This window comes from Aedes albopictus, chromosome 2 (assembly GCF_035046485.1).
Source record: "Aedes albopictus strain Foshan chromosome 2, AalbF5, whole genome shotgun sequence".
Taxonomy (NCBI): Eukaryota; Metazoa; Arthropoda; class Insecta; order Diptera; family Culicidae; genus Aedes; species Aedes albopictus.
The window spans coordinates 411044337-411061428 of NC_085137.1; positions in this window are offsets into that span (position 1 = coordinate 411044337).

A 17092-nucleotide genomic window follows, 5' to 3' on the forward strand; every position below is an offset into this window, starting at 1 on the left:
ATAATGAAAACGTGAACTTTACTCAAACCAAACGAACTTTTGCGGCAAAAATTGTGGCCTAGCCAACCGCACGCGTCCCACTAGGGATAATCACTTCTACACTTGATCACTCGGAAAACTAGCACTTTGGAAAATAGCCACCGAACTGGATAGTATCGGGAGACAAACCGGACGAACGAAAAGTTGCGACTGTCTCGCACGAACGCTCGCCAAAGAGTGTCGAAAAACTTTTCTCGCGTCAAATTGTATCGTGAAAGTGTGAAGCTTTTGTTAAAATGAAGTGAATTTGTCGACCGATATCCGACGTCGTTGGAGGTTTTACTCCGGAGCGTGGAGATATTTCGTGAAAATTAATGAAAAAACCTTTCGTTACTCCCAGACGATGGTGTGGATTGCCAGCAATAGCAAGTGCCTATGAACATTGGTGTGTTCTGGTCAACCCGGACCATCTTTGTGCCCAATGATGGCCGACAGAGGAGAAGGAAGATCCGTGTGGCGCGTTCACCGGGGGCTACGTCCTGAAGACGATGCGGCTCAAGGAGGGAAAGTGGAAAAAGCTGATGGTTAACGAAGAGCTCAAGTTGAATGTCGGGCGAACTCCAACACACTTCTTCCCGGAGACCGGAATGAGCAAGCTAAGATGACCGTAGATGACGCAAGTGTTTCTAAATTGGTGAGATCTTTCCTTTTATATTTATTCAATTGGCGGTTTGACGTATTATGGAATTATTATATTAAACATTATATAACTAATTTAGGGGGAGGAGGGTAATCCGAGCCGCCAGTTGATACATTATTTATGTTTGGAAGAGTGGAGATGCCAACTTCCTTTTAAAACCATTATGTAGAGAATGGCGTGCTCTTCTTCACCGACATGGTGGTTATCAATCACATCAGTAACGTCAAAACTGAGGCGACCGGCGACAACGAGTTTTTATGTAAGTAAACACTTTGACCATGTGGCGCATTTTCAAAAACAAAAATTGAAAAGGTCAACATGGCCTTGCGCTGAAATCATCAAAAAATCAATCACTCACTGGGAGTAATCAATCGATGAATTTTTCAGCGCAATTCAACTTCTGGTTTTTGACACGGAAGCGGATCGGGAATCGGAATAGAGCGAGCAATGGCGCTTAAGCCTAGGCTTGTTAGCCAAGACACATGGCCCAAATGCCTGTGCCCCATCCCTGAAGCAAAACGGCCCATGGAGTGACAAAATCTCTTAGCTACGTCACTCCCAACGTTGGTGTTTAAATATACTACAACACTCACACTCACACCAACATATTTATATGATCTACCCAAATACACTTACACAATCTGAATTTTGTCGCATCACTCGCTTATAGTGATTCCCCAATCATCTCATTCCAAATATCCAACTCCTTGACACTTGTGAGGGCGTCGGTGAGTCGCTGACCTCACCTAAAGTAGGTGTCATATCATCACATCCTTCCCTATCCTCGTAACGGAGGAGATGGGCGTGGCCGGCAATGGAAGTTCTCATGTCTTTTTTACTTCAACCTCTGATTGGATAGCTGTTCCTTCCCAAATAGCATTCCATAAGCAATTAGAATAAGAGTATTAAAGATATAACATGACAACTTTCAGTATGCAATCTACGAATTACTCCGTTACCACGCAACGCAACGCAACGCAACGCAATTCAACTTCTGGTTTTTGCGCTGATAATATAGCTATTGTGAGTTTGTCGGCTGCCTGTATTCTATCAGTTACTTAGGTGGCCGTTCCAAAATAGCCGTTTTGAAATTAATGTCAATTTTATTGCCAAAAATAAGTAGATGTTGGCAACGCGGAATCGCGCATTTACTAACAATGTTAAAGCTCATTTTTAAGTCCTTCTTTTTAATAAAACGGCTTCTTTGGAACGGCTACCTGGGTGATCGGTGGAATGCGGGTGGCTGGTAAACACACAATATAAATCAATTAAAGCGGCCATTTTTAACGTATCAAGCTACATATATAATGCATAACTTAATCATACTAAATTCCAAACCATTCCTGTACCTACCAAAATCCCATTTCCTTTCTATTTACGAGAGCGTCGGTGAGTCGCTGGCATCTCAATAAATAGATATCATTCCTTCCCTATTATCCTTTCCCATCCACATAACGTGCTTCTTATCGTTTCAGAGAGCGATCAATGGCGCTTAAGCCTATGCTTGTTAGCCAGGACACATGGTCCAAATGCCTGTGCCCCATCCCAGAAAGAAAAAAGCCCATGGAGTGATAAAATTTCTTAGCTATGTCACTCCCAACGTTGGTGTCAAACAATCACTTACACTCACATGAACACGTCTACATGATCAACTCAAAAACACTTACACAATATGAATTTTGCCGCATCACTCGCTTACAGTGAATCCCCAATCAACTCATTCCAAATATCCAACCCTTGACACCTATGGAGTTGTCGGTGAGTCGCTGACCTCTTGTAAAGTAGGTGTCATATCATCACATCCTTTCCTATCCTTGTAACGGAAAAGATGGGCGTGGCCGGCAATGAAAGTTTTCATGTTTTTTTTATTTCAACTTCTGATTGGATAGCTGTTCCAAAATAGCGTTCCATAAGCAATTAGAATAGGAGTACTAAAGTTTTAACATGACAACTTTCAGTATGCAATCTACGAATTACTCCGTTACCACGCAACGCAACACGAAGTTAACAATCTACAAAACGCTGATTTGACCGGTAGTCCTCTATGGGCACGAACCTTAAATCCTACGTGCAGAGGACCAAAGCGCCTTGGAGTTTTCGAACGGAAGGTGTTGCGTACCATCTACGTCGGAGTGCAGATGGAAGACGGGACTTGAACAGAGTGAATGAACCACGAGCTGCATCAGCTGCTGAGAGAACCAACCATCGTCAACACCCTGAAAATCGGGAGGCTGTGGTGGGCAGGTTACGACATCAGGATGTCGGATGGAAACCCGACTAAAATGGTTCTCTAGAGTCATCTGACCGGTACAAGAAGACGTGGTGCGCCGTGAGCTAGGTGGGTCGACCAAGTAGAGGACGATCTGCAGACCCTACGCAGAGTGCGGAACTGGAGACAAACAGCCATGGACCGAGTGGAATGGAGACGGCTACTATGAACAACAGAGGCCACCCCGGGCTTAGCCTGATCGGATGATGATGACATATATAAGAGGAATGCCTGCAGGGATTCCCGGAGGAATCCCGGAGAAACTTTTAGAGAAATCTGTAAAAGAATTCCTGGAGGAATTCCTAGAATAATCTCTGAAGGCATTTCTGTAGGATTCCCTGGTGGAATTTTAGAGGAATCCCTGCAGCAATTTCCAGATGAATCTCTGGAATAATTCGTGGAGGAATCTCTGTATTCGTGGTGGAATCCCAGGAAGAATTCCTGAAGAAATCACACATGGAATTCTTGGAGAAATCTTGAAGGAATCCTAAGAAGAGTTCGTGGAGGAACTCCTTAAGGAATCTCTGTTGCAGTTCATGAAGAAATTACTGCAGGATTTTCTGAAGAAACCCCAGGAGGATTCCAGGAAGCAATTGCAAGAGAAACTCCTGAAGGAATGCTAAAAAGTATTCCTGGGGGAAACCTTGGAGAAATTTCCCTGGAGTTGTTCCTGAAAGAACCACAGAAGAAATTTTCGGGTGAATCTCTGGTGGAATTTTTGGAGAATTCCTGAAGAATTCACAGATGAAATTCTTGGATAAATCCAGAAGGAATCCTAAGAGCAGTTCCGTGAGGAATTCCTCAAGATTAAGGTGGCCCACACTTATATGAAAAACAAAAATTTCGAAAAATGCCAAGTCTTACCTCCTCAATCAGTTGTTTTTGACTCCCAGAAGCTACGTTCAAAATTTGAGCAAAATCGGTTGAGCCTAAGGGGGCGCTCAAAACGCTTGAAGTTTGTATGGGAAAACTTGGCCAAATGTATGCAGAAATTTTAAGTTTTCGAATTTTGCCGCTAGGTGGCGCTGTAAGCGTTCAATAATCGAACCCTTTGGTATTATTGTAGGTGACTATATGCCAAACAACTTTGTCGAAGACCGCAAAGTGATCCAACGTCTGTGAAAAAAGTTATACCCTAGGAAAAGTGAGGATAAATTTTATTGTTATTTTTCCAATACATGTAAAGGAATAATATCAATAATGAAATCTCAATACTTTGCCTCACTTTGCCTAGGGTATAACTTTTTTCACAGCCGTCGGATCACTTCGCGGTCTTCAACAAAGTTCTCTGGCATATAGTCACCTACAATAATACCAAAGGGTTTGATTATTGAACGCTTACAGCGCCACCTAGCGGCAAAATTCGAAAACTTAAAATTTCTGCATACATTTGGCCAAGTTTTCCCATACAAACTTCAAGCGTTTTGAGCGCCCCCTTAGGCTCAACCGATTTTGCTCAAATTTTGAACGTAGCTTCTGGGAGTCCAAAACAACTGATTTAGGAGGTAAGACTTGGAATTTTTCAAAATTTTTGATTTTCATATAAGTGTGGGCCACCCTACTCAAGATACCCCAGAAGGAAACCCGGTCGCAGTAACAAGGGGAATTCCTAAGGGAATCTCTAAACATTTCCTGGACGAAGTACTGGATTATTTCCTGGAAGTTCTGGAGTTCCTGAAAGAATTCCAAGAGGAACTTCTGAAGGAATTCTGAAAAAAGTTCCAGTAAGAACCATTGGGGGAATTTTTAAAATAATCCCTGGAATTGTTCCTGAATGGAACACAGAAGAAATTCACGGGTGAATCCCATAAGGAAACCCGGAAGCCATCACATGAGGAATTCCTTAGAAAATTCCAGGAAAGCTTTCTTAACAAATTCCTGGAAGAATTTCTGTAGGAATATCTAAAAAATATATGCTGGAATCCGTGTCTGAAATAAATTCTGGACGAATTATTGTTGGAATCTTTGGATGGACTCAAACAATTTAGACACTTGTTATTTGGTAATATGCTATGATAAGATTAAAATGGTACTCTTGGAGAAATACTTAGCGAAATTTCTTGTGGTTTTCGAGAAAAAGGTTTGATAATTAATTGCCCCTCTCTGGCTACGCCCATTCCTCTGGAGCCGGCCTTCTGATACCTCTAGCTAGTGTTCATTGGTTACCGTTACTACGGTTCCTCATAATAATCGACGAGATTCTGGTAGGTGCGATTGTTCTTGAGCCAAATCGTTGATTGCTGTAGCAGTCCATTACCATGCTCCGATGGCGGGCCATAACCCAGGATGGAGATGTTTTATTTCGGTCTAATGCATTACCATAGGTCACTCCTGAAAGTAAGAAGTAGTAATCACCATACATAGTATATCGAAATGGTAATTTCATGCTGACAGGACATACATGTTGAGTCTGAATAAGGTATTTTGTAAATCTTGTCAATAAATAACCTTTTTTTTTATCCAGCGAACGTCTTGAGAATTCCTGTTTGTATCTTTGTGTTTTAGCCCAGATTGTTCACAGGCTCTGCAATTCATATTCTGCATGCTCAACGGTGATTAATGTACGCGAAAATCTTGATAGGCAAATCCAACATCAAAACAATTTCACTGATGAATGATATACCATGCCGGAAAAGATGTTGAATCGAACGATAAAATCTGCTTTGATGAATGATGTGGATGTGAGAAAACTCATAATCACCTATGCCAACTATCGTTGTAATGGTTGACCAAAGGTTAACGAACGATTTTTCGCTTGCTACTTTTTGAACGGAAAGGTTTAAAATCCATGTTGGTTTATGCGATGATGCCGGGTAAACGCATGTTCTTTCTAGCAGTATGTGCATACCTAACAATAATTTGTCCATTATACGCATTCCACCGTGGCATAAAGCAACCGGCCATCTAAAATCTACAGGCATCGCGAATCACATTGCTATTAGAAGTTAAGTAAAGCCGCCCATGTGTCATGTTCGAGAATACTGCGCATATGATTTGCAGCTTTTGTCACGTTCAGAAACCGAATCCGCGTCTCCACGGGAGGTGCGACTTCCCACCTCAGCACAAACGTAAATTGACTGTAGCTGATGGGCGCTAACCGGCCCCACTGAACATACACCGTAATCACTATATTATGCGCCGAATTGTCCATGCTCTAATGGAGCTTTTGTGCCCTTATGGATAAAAGCTACCGTATAGAGCTGAAGTACCAACACCACGGGGGAGTGTTAATTTTTAATTACCTGTGAAATGGCCCTCAAACACCTTTGAGAAGACTCTACGGACCGCTGGCTGCTGATTGTGCCCACCGCCGCCCGCTTGGACAAATTGGGAGTTGGTGAGCATGAAGCGGCTTGTTGCATTCATCCGGCTGCAGAAGGTGCAACTCCGATGATAGATGGTGAGAGAATTCCAAAGTCAGCCGATCTTGTACAAGCTTACGTCTCTGGGTTTGCAGCTCAAGTGATCTGCAAATTTCCCTATTAACCGTGGAGGAACAAGCCAATCCATTGCCATCGATGGAGGCTCGAGGCAGCAGCGCCACTGGACCTCGTTTTGCGAATTGTTCGAGTACAGAACCTCTGCTCTCGAAGTTATATAATTGAGTGATGTACCGTCCGTCCGTCATCTTCTAGAGTACGTACCTATCTACGGCCGCAACCAACTAATTTGGAGATTTCGGACAATCACCTCTGTCAAATATTGACCCTCTTGGCCACTTAAACAAAGCCGAAAAACACTTATTACAAGTGCAATTAAATCCAAACCAAGTTCTTCGGTTGATGTTCACAGAGCAAATTTAGAGGCATCTTGTTTCCTTCAATCATTTTGAATCGTTGATGAGGAAAAATGTTTCGTCTGTTGAGGTGAGGCCATTTCTGACGCGTAATCGAAACGTACCTTCTATGAGTAATCCATCGTTTTCATAATCAGAGCCAAATCCAGCAAGACTATGATGAGGATATCTGAGGGTCAATTTCTGTTCGCTCCTCTATCCTGCAATGGAAATTTCTTTCGTTTTCTTGAGTGTTGCGTTGACTTTCATTTTGACCCTCCAACATTCGGAAGCGAACAACATCTGATAGCCTTTTTGATTGCCACATTACAAAGTCCTAATTGTATTGTTTGCGACCTATTGCCATGGCTGCTATTTAAATGTGATTTTTTGTTCGATAATTGACTATTTGGTTTCTCGTAGCATACCGGTCGGTGGCATGGCAATTAAAATTATAGGTAAGGGCATTCATGGGCGAATCTCACTCTGTTGGTTGCAACTTTGTTGCTACGTTTAAAGTTAGCTATTGTGTAGTACACTGCAAGCCGAACGATAATTGTTATCCAAGGTCATAACTTAGGTACGCATTGCAGAACGATAGTGCAGCAACAACAGCGGCTAGGTGGTAAGTGATAAGTTTTGTTGCGTTAAATAAAGATAGTTTGAAAATCATAGAGAAAACAAATTTGCAACTGAACCTCCAATACTTGGATGGATTTTGTGTACATTTCCCGAGCAAAGACGGGTAACAAAATGATAACAAGCTCTGTTACCGGGTTATTGGTCTGATAAAAGTCTACGCTCCATACAAATTAAAAAAGTGTATGAACAAAAGTTTACTGGTGGGAAGAGGGGTTCTGAGATGGCCAAATTTTGGTCTACGTGGCTTATGAACAGCCCCTAACAGGGTTTGTTATCAATGGACTACCCGCTTTGCGCGCAGCCACAGTTGATCAGCAGGAGTAAATAAACTTAATTTTGTATGGCGAAATGCATCTAAACTTGAATTACTTGAAATACAAAGCTTTTCCCGAAAAAATATTTGGTAGGCTTAATAGTGGTCACCATTGTGCACAACCACTACCAAATATTTTTTTCAAATAATGTGTTCCACTTTGAAGAATTTGCCTTTAGATGGTATTCGCCATACAATATTTTTGCGATTTACTTTTAGCAATTTTTCGCGCATAGAAGCTAGCGCCACATTGGTCGATGCGGAGAGTAGGAAAACAGCCGATGTAGTTAATTCATTAGTTATCATTTAGAGCTTTTTCATCTATTGGGCCCAGCGGGACTTGAACTCTGATCGAGCGATTGCCGGTCGCAGCCGATAGCCCCTATGCCAATGGAACTCAGTGAGAGGGAGAGAAGTTGACGACTACGCTTTCTTATTCCAGTCGCATCGGTGATGGAAAGTGGGACCTATTTTTAGATTCGAAGTTCATCAGACTCGAAGTTTTGAAAATGCTTTGAAATATGCGCTTGGAAACTGATAACATATTTTGTTATCATTGAGTATTTTTATGTTATCGCGATAGACCTTAACTATCGATAACTAAATTTATTATCATCTGGTTATCATCAACATGATAACAAGAATAACTAAATTATAACACCGATAACACAGTTTATTATCGAAGTGATATCACTTTGTTATCCGCCTCTGCTCGGGTATGAACATGGTACATTAAAAACCCAGCTTACGGTCACTGCATTTAGACACTAATTCCTTAACAAAGCTTCCCGATTTACACACTAAATTCTCAAAAATCTTGATAAAGTAAAAATAATTTTGAGGTTTTGCGTCTCAATAAGCATTTTTTACAATGCAGTGAAGTAGCAAAGCTCAGTGGTTCCCAAGCTAAGGCGCGGCAGGAAAAAAATGCGGGTATTTCAAGGCACAAACACACGCTAAATACGGGATACACATGACTATCTTTTTATGTCTGTGTATCAGTCAATGTTTATATTCTAGCACAACAAAATAAAAATGAATATATTAATTTTAACTTGTGCTAATGTTAACTTTAAAAGTGAGTATCAATAAACTACGCGCGATGATCATCAGACAAAATGCTAAAAATAGTACACATTTTAGCGTCAATGATAAAAAACCAGACCATGCTAGTTCAGAGCCATGTAATTTTACATACACTCATCGAAAAAAAAAAATAACGAAATACCTTAAAAAATTTGGCTATTACTTATAATTATGGATGCTATATGAATTCCTTATGAAAATTGATCGCGGTTGTCAAATGTCATAAGAAAGACTTATAAAAAGAGCAAAAGAAAAAACTTAAAATGATGCAGACTGGAATCGATCCATGAATGTCGGGATCCTGAGCTCGTGTTTAATCCACATGGCTACCGATGCTTGAGAATAGCATGTTGCTAAACATATTAGGGGGATTCACTTAACAGCGTATACTGATTAAACTGATTAAACGTCGTGATCACCCAGGCAATCTTTGATTATTTCATTCGCAAAATCATGAAACATTTCAAATAAACAGAAAATCATGGCTTACGCAGCTATTTAATATGTTTAGTGAGTACCCCTATTATATATAAAAGCCAAGGTGTGAGACGATTCTACGTTATAGAACGACCTTATGAAATTCATTCAAATCATTATGAATTGTTTAAAGACCATTTTAAAAGTTACAACTATATTGTACTAATGAGTATATACAATCTATGATGGTATTATAAACTGCCCATAATCACATAGTTGGCGTAAGCGCCACTGTAGTTTTCAACACACTTTTGAAATTTCAACAATGATTAATGAAAAGTTAATTATTTTTTTCACGTTGATATCTAGCTAGTGATAAGATCTTGCACTCTATTGAATAAAACTGGTCACAAATATGCACATTTGATAGATATTAGCTTGTGAATGCTGATATTGTCAATGGTGGTTACGTCAACTATGCGATTATGGGCAGTAAAGAACATTATTATTTTTTATTTTATCAGATATGAAATATAGCGACTTGTGTATCTTTCAGTGGTTTGAAAATTCTGATTGTCTTTAGCTTCTGGCGCTGTTATTTAAGGTTAGTTACCAAAATGATTTTTTTAAAATGAATTTTCAGAAAATTTGACTGAACTAGCCTAAGGTTAAAAATCTCGTTATACAGATAAAAAAAACTGTTAGAGATCATGGAACGAGGTTTGAAGTTGAAAAACATTTCGCAAAACATTTTCGTATTTTTTTCCTGCCGCATACTGTATGGTGCGTAACACTTATCAAACTCCATCCCATTGGCGAATCTAGATTTTTCTTTTTTCTCACTCAATCTTCTAAACAAACACGAGAAAGAGGATGGAAAAGGGTTCCGTGACACCCCTTTTCATTTCGCTATTTCTCGTCTTTATCTAAAATCTATATTCGGCAATGCCCCCTCCCTCCCTTACGAAATTAATGGATAGCCACCAACCATGGTGATGCAGAAAGCTGAAAGCAAGTATTCAATCCAGTGTGAGGGGTTCTTGCTATATTGTTATTTGAATTACTTGAGACGTAAAATGTAGAAAACATTCACACTTCTTTCTAGCACTTCCGATCCTTGAGAAATTCTAGTGGCCCGTGAACTCAGAATGGGAACCACTAGATGTAGCGGCGAAGGATAAATCACGAGCTCGTTGCCCTCTATGCATCCAGAAGGTGGCCAAAGCCGGAAGAATACGGTGGGCAGAGTATGTTGCAAGAATGCCGGCCAACAACCCAGTAAAGTTAGTGTTCGCTACTGATCCGGTTGGCACATGAAGGCGTGGAGTGCAAACACAAAACCCCCTTCAAAGGGCTTCAAGGGTTGTTTCATGGGGGTTCTTTCAGAGGATTTCAATAAAGCGTTCTGTCATGTTTTGTTGGCGTTTTAACACTCAGAATACCGTGATAGGAAAAAAGTGGGAACTAAAAGTTTGAGCAGCTCGTTTTCAGCCGCCTGTGAAACGATTTTCAATTTTCTTTCAGGGATCTTTTACCCAGCTATTAGAGTAATGCGGGGCAAAAGTTCGCACCTAACAGACTTCACAAAATAACTATTAAACGTAAAGAAAATATTAACGTTTTTCTTCGTTAAACGGGTCCTTATCATGTTGCCTTCAAAACGTAGTACTAGATTTTTTCGCATTCCTTTTGTAGTTTTAGTGATACAATTTTCAATACAAGTACTCCAATGCGAACTTTTGCCCCACAGTGGGGGCAAAAGTTCGCATTATGCGGGGCAAAAGTTCGCACCTTATACAGGGTAGTTTGTTGGCGTGATGTTCATTTATTTCATGTTAATTCATGTTCGTCTTTCCACTCTAGCCATGAAATCTGTTTCTTTCTGTTCTTAGCATTACGGCCCAACTGGAACACGACCTGATGTTCAGCTTTTTTTTTTGTTGCGAAAAAAACATGCCCAGAGTTCGAACTTCTTGCCAAATCTTCAAATTCAAAGCAGATTTATCAATGAACCCAAGCTTTTTTCTTCCGAGGACACTTCCTTATGCCATGGTTAACAACATCTGTGCACATAACACATAATGGTTTTGACGATATTAACATTTTTCGCGACTGTCGTACCTGACCACGCTAAATTTTCAACGTGTTTGTGCAAGATTTTTTTTCCTCCTCTTGTCTTCAATCTGAAATAACTTTTCACTTGTTGCAAGAAAATCGATGAAATTCTATACCATTTAAAGAGGATTAGTGTATGATCAGAGTGCTGCAAAAGAATGATGATTATGTTCATTGAGAGCGCCACTAGAAAATGTGACATGATTCCGGTTTCTAAGTGAACATAGCTTTACTTCTATTTTATACATAATTCATGTTTTTAGGGATGCTCATTTTTCCACCAGAATACCGTGAGTAAGGAACTTTTTTTTGAATGGATATTTTTTTTGTTTGCATGAAAAATTTAAGTCTGACCAAGGTCGTGACAACTTAAAATTACTGCAAAACGTGATTTCTGCTAATCAGGCATAGTGTAGAGGTAATACAAAATGTTCGCAACTATCTTGAACATCTCTACGATCAATTGCGGTTCTCGACGAACAAGCGCTCCAGTGCTCTTGCCAAGCATCCTTGGGTTAGGGTCTTCAGCAAAGTCTAGATCGATTGGTGCAACATTTTTATGTCTTTGGTTTTGATCTACATCTCCTGAAACTAATCTAGATAAGTTTTATCTTTCAATACGACGCTCTAGTGATCTCGATATGCATCCTAGAGGGTTGGAGTCTTCGACAAAGTGTTTTGAATTGGTTGATACTACATTTTAACGTCTTTGGTTTTGATCTAGATCTGCTGAAACTGATCTGGATAAGTTTTATCTTTCGATACGGCGCTCTAGTGTTCTTGGTATGCATCCTAGAGGGTTGCAGTCTTCGACAAAGTGATTTGGATTGGTTGGTACTAGATTCTTGCATCTTTGATTAGATGCGCTGAAATTGACCCAGATCAGTTGTAACTTTTTATATGATTATGTAGTGTTTTAGATATCATGAAAGGTTGAAGTCTTTGCAGAAATGTCTTGGATTTATTGGTACCACATTTACAAGCCTTCGATTTTGATCTAGATTAGCTTCTTCTTCTTCTTCTTCTTCTTCTTCTTCTTCTTCTTCTATGTGGCTCTACGTCCCCACTGGGACTTGGCCTGCCTTGCTTCAACCTAGTGTTCTTTGAGCACTTGCACAGTTATTAATTAAAGGGCTTTCTTTGTCTGCCATGGCATAAATTTGTATATTGTGAGGCAAGCACAATGATACACTATGAAAATTTTCCCGACTGGAACGGGAATCGAATCCACCGTTTAGAGACCCCAGTTTAGATTAGCTATCCCAAGTAACAAATTAAATAGATTTGTGCATGAAGAATTCATGAAACATTCACAGTTGTTTCTATTAGGAGAAAAAAATCTCTGTTCGTATGAGGTTTTTAAGTTTTCTTTAAGTTGATTTTAAAAATTGCGCATAAAACAACTTGATTCATTAAGGCATTTAATTTTATAATAAGTTTTAAGGACTGTTTCGGAAATTAACTATTAACATTCAAAGTGCTCTATCTCGACGCACGGTTGGTCTTTTCATTCCGGTTTTCTATGAAATCTTCACAATATAGTTAAGTTTAGAACAGCTTGAAGAAATTTGGAAAATGTTTAGTATTATTGAAAATATGGCTCTATGAGTATACCACACAAAATAACAATCTGTACAAACTGCATATTTTTAAATTTTTTCTAACGTTTCAAACATTTATAGCGAAAAAATTTCTGCAGGGAAAAATCTGGAAAATAATGATTATTACTAGCAGTTATGTACACATAATATATCACTCAAAACCGACTTTTAACATTCTTATTTTGGATAGAAAAACCTCCAACATTAAGAATATGGTCTATCCCAAAAAAAAAACACCTATTTTTTGGTCGAACTTTGACGCTCTGTTTTAAATATCTTCAGAGGTTATAAAATTCCGTTCTCTGGTAAAACTACCTCTTTAATAGATTTAAATACATACCCAATCGCATAAAATGCAAATTTTCAACTTTATGTATTTTTTATTTGTGTAATCGCATAAAAAACGAGTTTCTCGAAAAATATCCTTTTTTCATTTTTAAGAATTGCCCTTTAGGGTTTACTGCGAAGGGAATTTTTCTTAAAAATAATAATTTTCCTATATCATGAGCATTCTGGAAAAGAATATATTTGCGCAAAAATAAGAGAAAAAATTGAATATTTTCCCACAGTTTTCGCAATATTAAATTTTTAGGAGGTGTCCAAAATTTTTAAAACATTTGTGCAATCTTTGAGATAAAAGTCCAAGTTAAAAGATTATTTTTTGAAAATCAGGACTGCCATTCTTTATTTAATAGATTTTTATAATGTCTCCAAAAATAAGTTATGTTTTTTTTTATTTATTTTTAACTTTTAATTTTGTAAGAGGGAAAAACCCCTTTGAGTGATTTCCAAATTTACATGTTGAAATCGTTCTTAAAAAGGCATAAAACCTCTTAATCTTTTCAAAATACATTATAAACATTTCTAAAAACTAAATAAAGGCTCCTCCGGAAATAATCCATAGCCGAGCCGTGATCTTGATAAAAACTTGTTAGGGAGGGTCCATGATCCGAGGTACTCTGTATGGGAACCAAATTTGAAATGCTGAAAATATATAAGTACAAAAAAAAAAACAAAACAGTATCAAATATTATAAGAAATATCTTGTAAATATGAATAAAGAAGCTTCATTATAGGCAAACATTTGTTGCCAAGAATATTTCGTGTAGAATCGGGTAAAGAGAAGTTTAAATTTAAAATACTATCCATAAATTTTTGTCTAGGTAAATTGTAGCGCTTGCAATGAAAAACTATATGATCAATGTCTTGGTACGATTCACCACAATCACATAAATTTGATTCTTCAATATTAATACGATATAAATGACTATTACAAATATAATGATTTGAAATAAGTCTTGAAAATGTACAAATAAAATTTCTCCCTACATTCAAATTTTTAAACCATGGGTTATTATTTACCATCGGATATATAGAATGACACCTTTGGCCTTTCTCACTTGAATTCCAATCAATTTGCCAAGTTTCGAGTGAATTCCTTTTCAATTGAACAAAGTATTCTGAAGGAAAAATTTCACGATTGAATATTATACCACGATTGGCACCTAACTTGGCCAAAGAATCAGCTTGTTCATTACCATAAATTTGACAATGAGAAGGAATCCACACAAATTTAATGATAAAACCCCTAGATTGCAAGTTGAATAATAATTCCTTCAACACTAAAATAATATGATGTGATTTACAATTGAATTTATTGTTTCTGATAGAATTAATGGAGCTCAAACTGTCAGAACAAATGATAAACAAGCTAGGAGATAACTCCTTAATTAAATTGCATGCAAAATACAAAGCGATTAATTCAGCTACAAAAATAGAACAAGGAGATTGCAATTTAAAAAAAAATGTGCTGAACATAAATTATACACACCAAATCCTGCATTGTTTCCAATAAGAGATCCATCAGTATAAAACAATTGATTTTGATTAATTCCAACAAATTTACGTTCAAATAATATTCTAGCATATCGAGAATATTCAGTATCTGGAATTTGCTTCAATTCCAATTGCAAAGATGTATCAATTATTGGTGAAAATGAATGAGCCTGAATATCACAATTTTTGAAATAATTTTTAGTTGAAGGGATTATTTGTTGTCCACAACAATGAATGAATGATTCTAAAATTCTACACGAAGGATTGATTTCATATAAATCATTTAATATACTAATTATTGAATGATTATTAGAAAAACATTGTACTAAAAATTTATTATTCAGCTCTTGAAAACGAATTTTAATCGGAACAACCCCTGCTAATACTTCTATAGATTTTGTGTGGGTGGAATTCATTAATTTTAGGCAAATTCTTAGACAACGATACTGAATTTTTTCAAGTTTTGAAAAATGTGTTTGAGATGCGGAACCAAAAGTAAAACAACCATATTCCAACACAGAACGAATTGTAGTTTTGTAAAGAGTTATCATATCTGAAGGATGAGCACCCCACCAAGTACCGGTAATAGTACGGAGAAAATTTATACGCTTGGCACAAATTTTTTGAATGTATTTAATATGACAATTCCAAATCAGTTTTGAATCATACCAAATACCTAGATACTTATATACAAAAACTTGTTCAATTTCGTTTCCAGCAATATCCAAATCAATGCTAATGGTAGAATGTTTACGTGAAAAAATAATAAATTTAGTTTTTTGAGCTGAAAAAGTAAAACCATTATTCTGAGCCCATAAACTAATATTATCCAATGAACATTGCATAAAATGTCGAATTACTTCCCTATTTTTTCCACTGATGGAAATTACATTGTCATCGGCAAATTGAATCAAATAACAACCATTAGGTATTATTGATAACATATCGCTTGTGAATAAATTGTATAAGAATGGACTCAAACATGAGCCTTGAGGAAGACCAAAATAGCTATAACGAACCATTTTTGAAGACCCGTCATGATAAAAATTCATGATTTTGAAGGAAAATAAATTATAAATAAAATTAGTTATTATTACTGGAATTTTAAAATTATTCATTTTATGGAATAGCAAATCAATCAAAACAGAATCATAGGCACCAGAAACATCAAGGAAAGTCGAAATGACATCTTGTTTTCTATTAAAAGCTAATTGAATTTGTGAAGTCAAAAGCGCTGTACAATCTCGCGTCCCACGACCTTTTCTAAATCCAAACTGAGAAGATGCAAATATATCATTTGTTTCCTTGTCCTTAGTGATACTGTACTGTAATAGGATCCCGTAATTTTGAAAATATACTATTAAACTATTAAAAAAAAAAAAACTATCATTTTTCTCTGCCCATAATTCAAAACGGTTCAAAATCATCCGTTCCATTAATTTACGAAGACATGATAACAAACTAATTGGTCTACGACTATCAGCCAAAGAAGGATCCTTACCAGGTTTTAATATACTAACTACTTTAATCGATCGCCATTCTAATGGGAAAATATTTTCAAAAAGAAAACTATTGAAAATAGAAAGTAAATGAACTTTGCCATCAATTGGCAAATTTTTTAGAACAATGAATTTTATATTATCAATTCCGGGAGCAGTGTTATTAGTTATTGATAACGCCAAATCTAATTCTTCTAACGAAAAAGCAGCAGATAACTCAGGGAAATGATTAATTGACTGATAATGTTTATATGTTACTGAAGGTGGAACAAAATCAGGACAGATTTTAGATGCAAATTGATCTATCCATTTATCTGAATATTCTAATATAGAAGGAGGAGACGAATCACAATTTCTTAAATTTCTTGCTACAGACCATAACTTAGATAATGAAGTCTCCCTATCAAGACCTACAATGAAATTTTTCCAGTAATTACGTTTTTTATATTTAGTGATTCTAGTAAAAATAGCTTCTGCTTTACAATATTTAAAATAATCATCCCTAGATCCAGTACGACGGAAAATTTTAAAAGCTGCTGCCTTATCTTTCAATGCCAAACAACAATCGTCATCCCACCAAAAAGTAGGGCGTTTTTTATTTTTAGCTGCCGATACTGAACTATTTTTACGAGATTTAATCAAACATTTAATTATAATATTTTTAAATTGCTCATAATTTTTAACTGGAGAATTGAAGTTATTTAAATTTATTAATGATAATGATACCAAATCAGAAAATTTACACCAGTCTACATTTTTTGATAAATCAGGATTTTTATTATTTTCAAGAACATGATTGCGTTCAGGATGACAAATTTCAATTAAAATGGGGAGATGATCACTACCATTCGGATCATCAA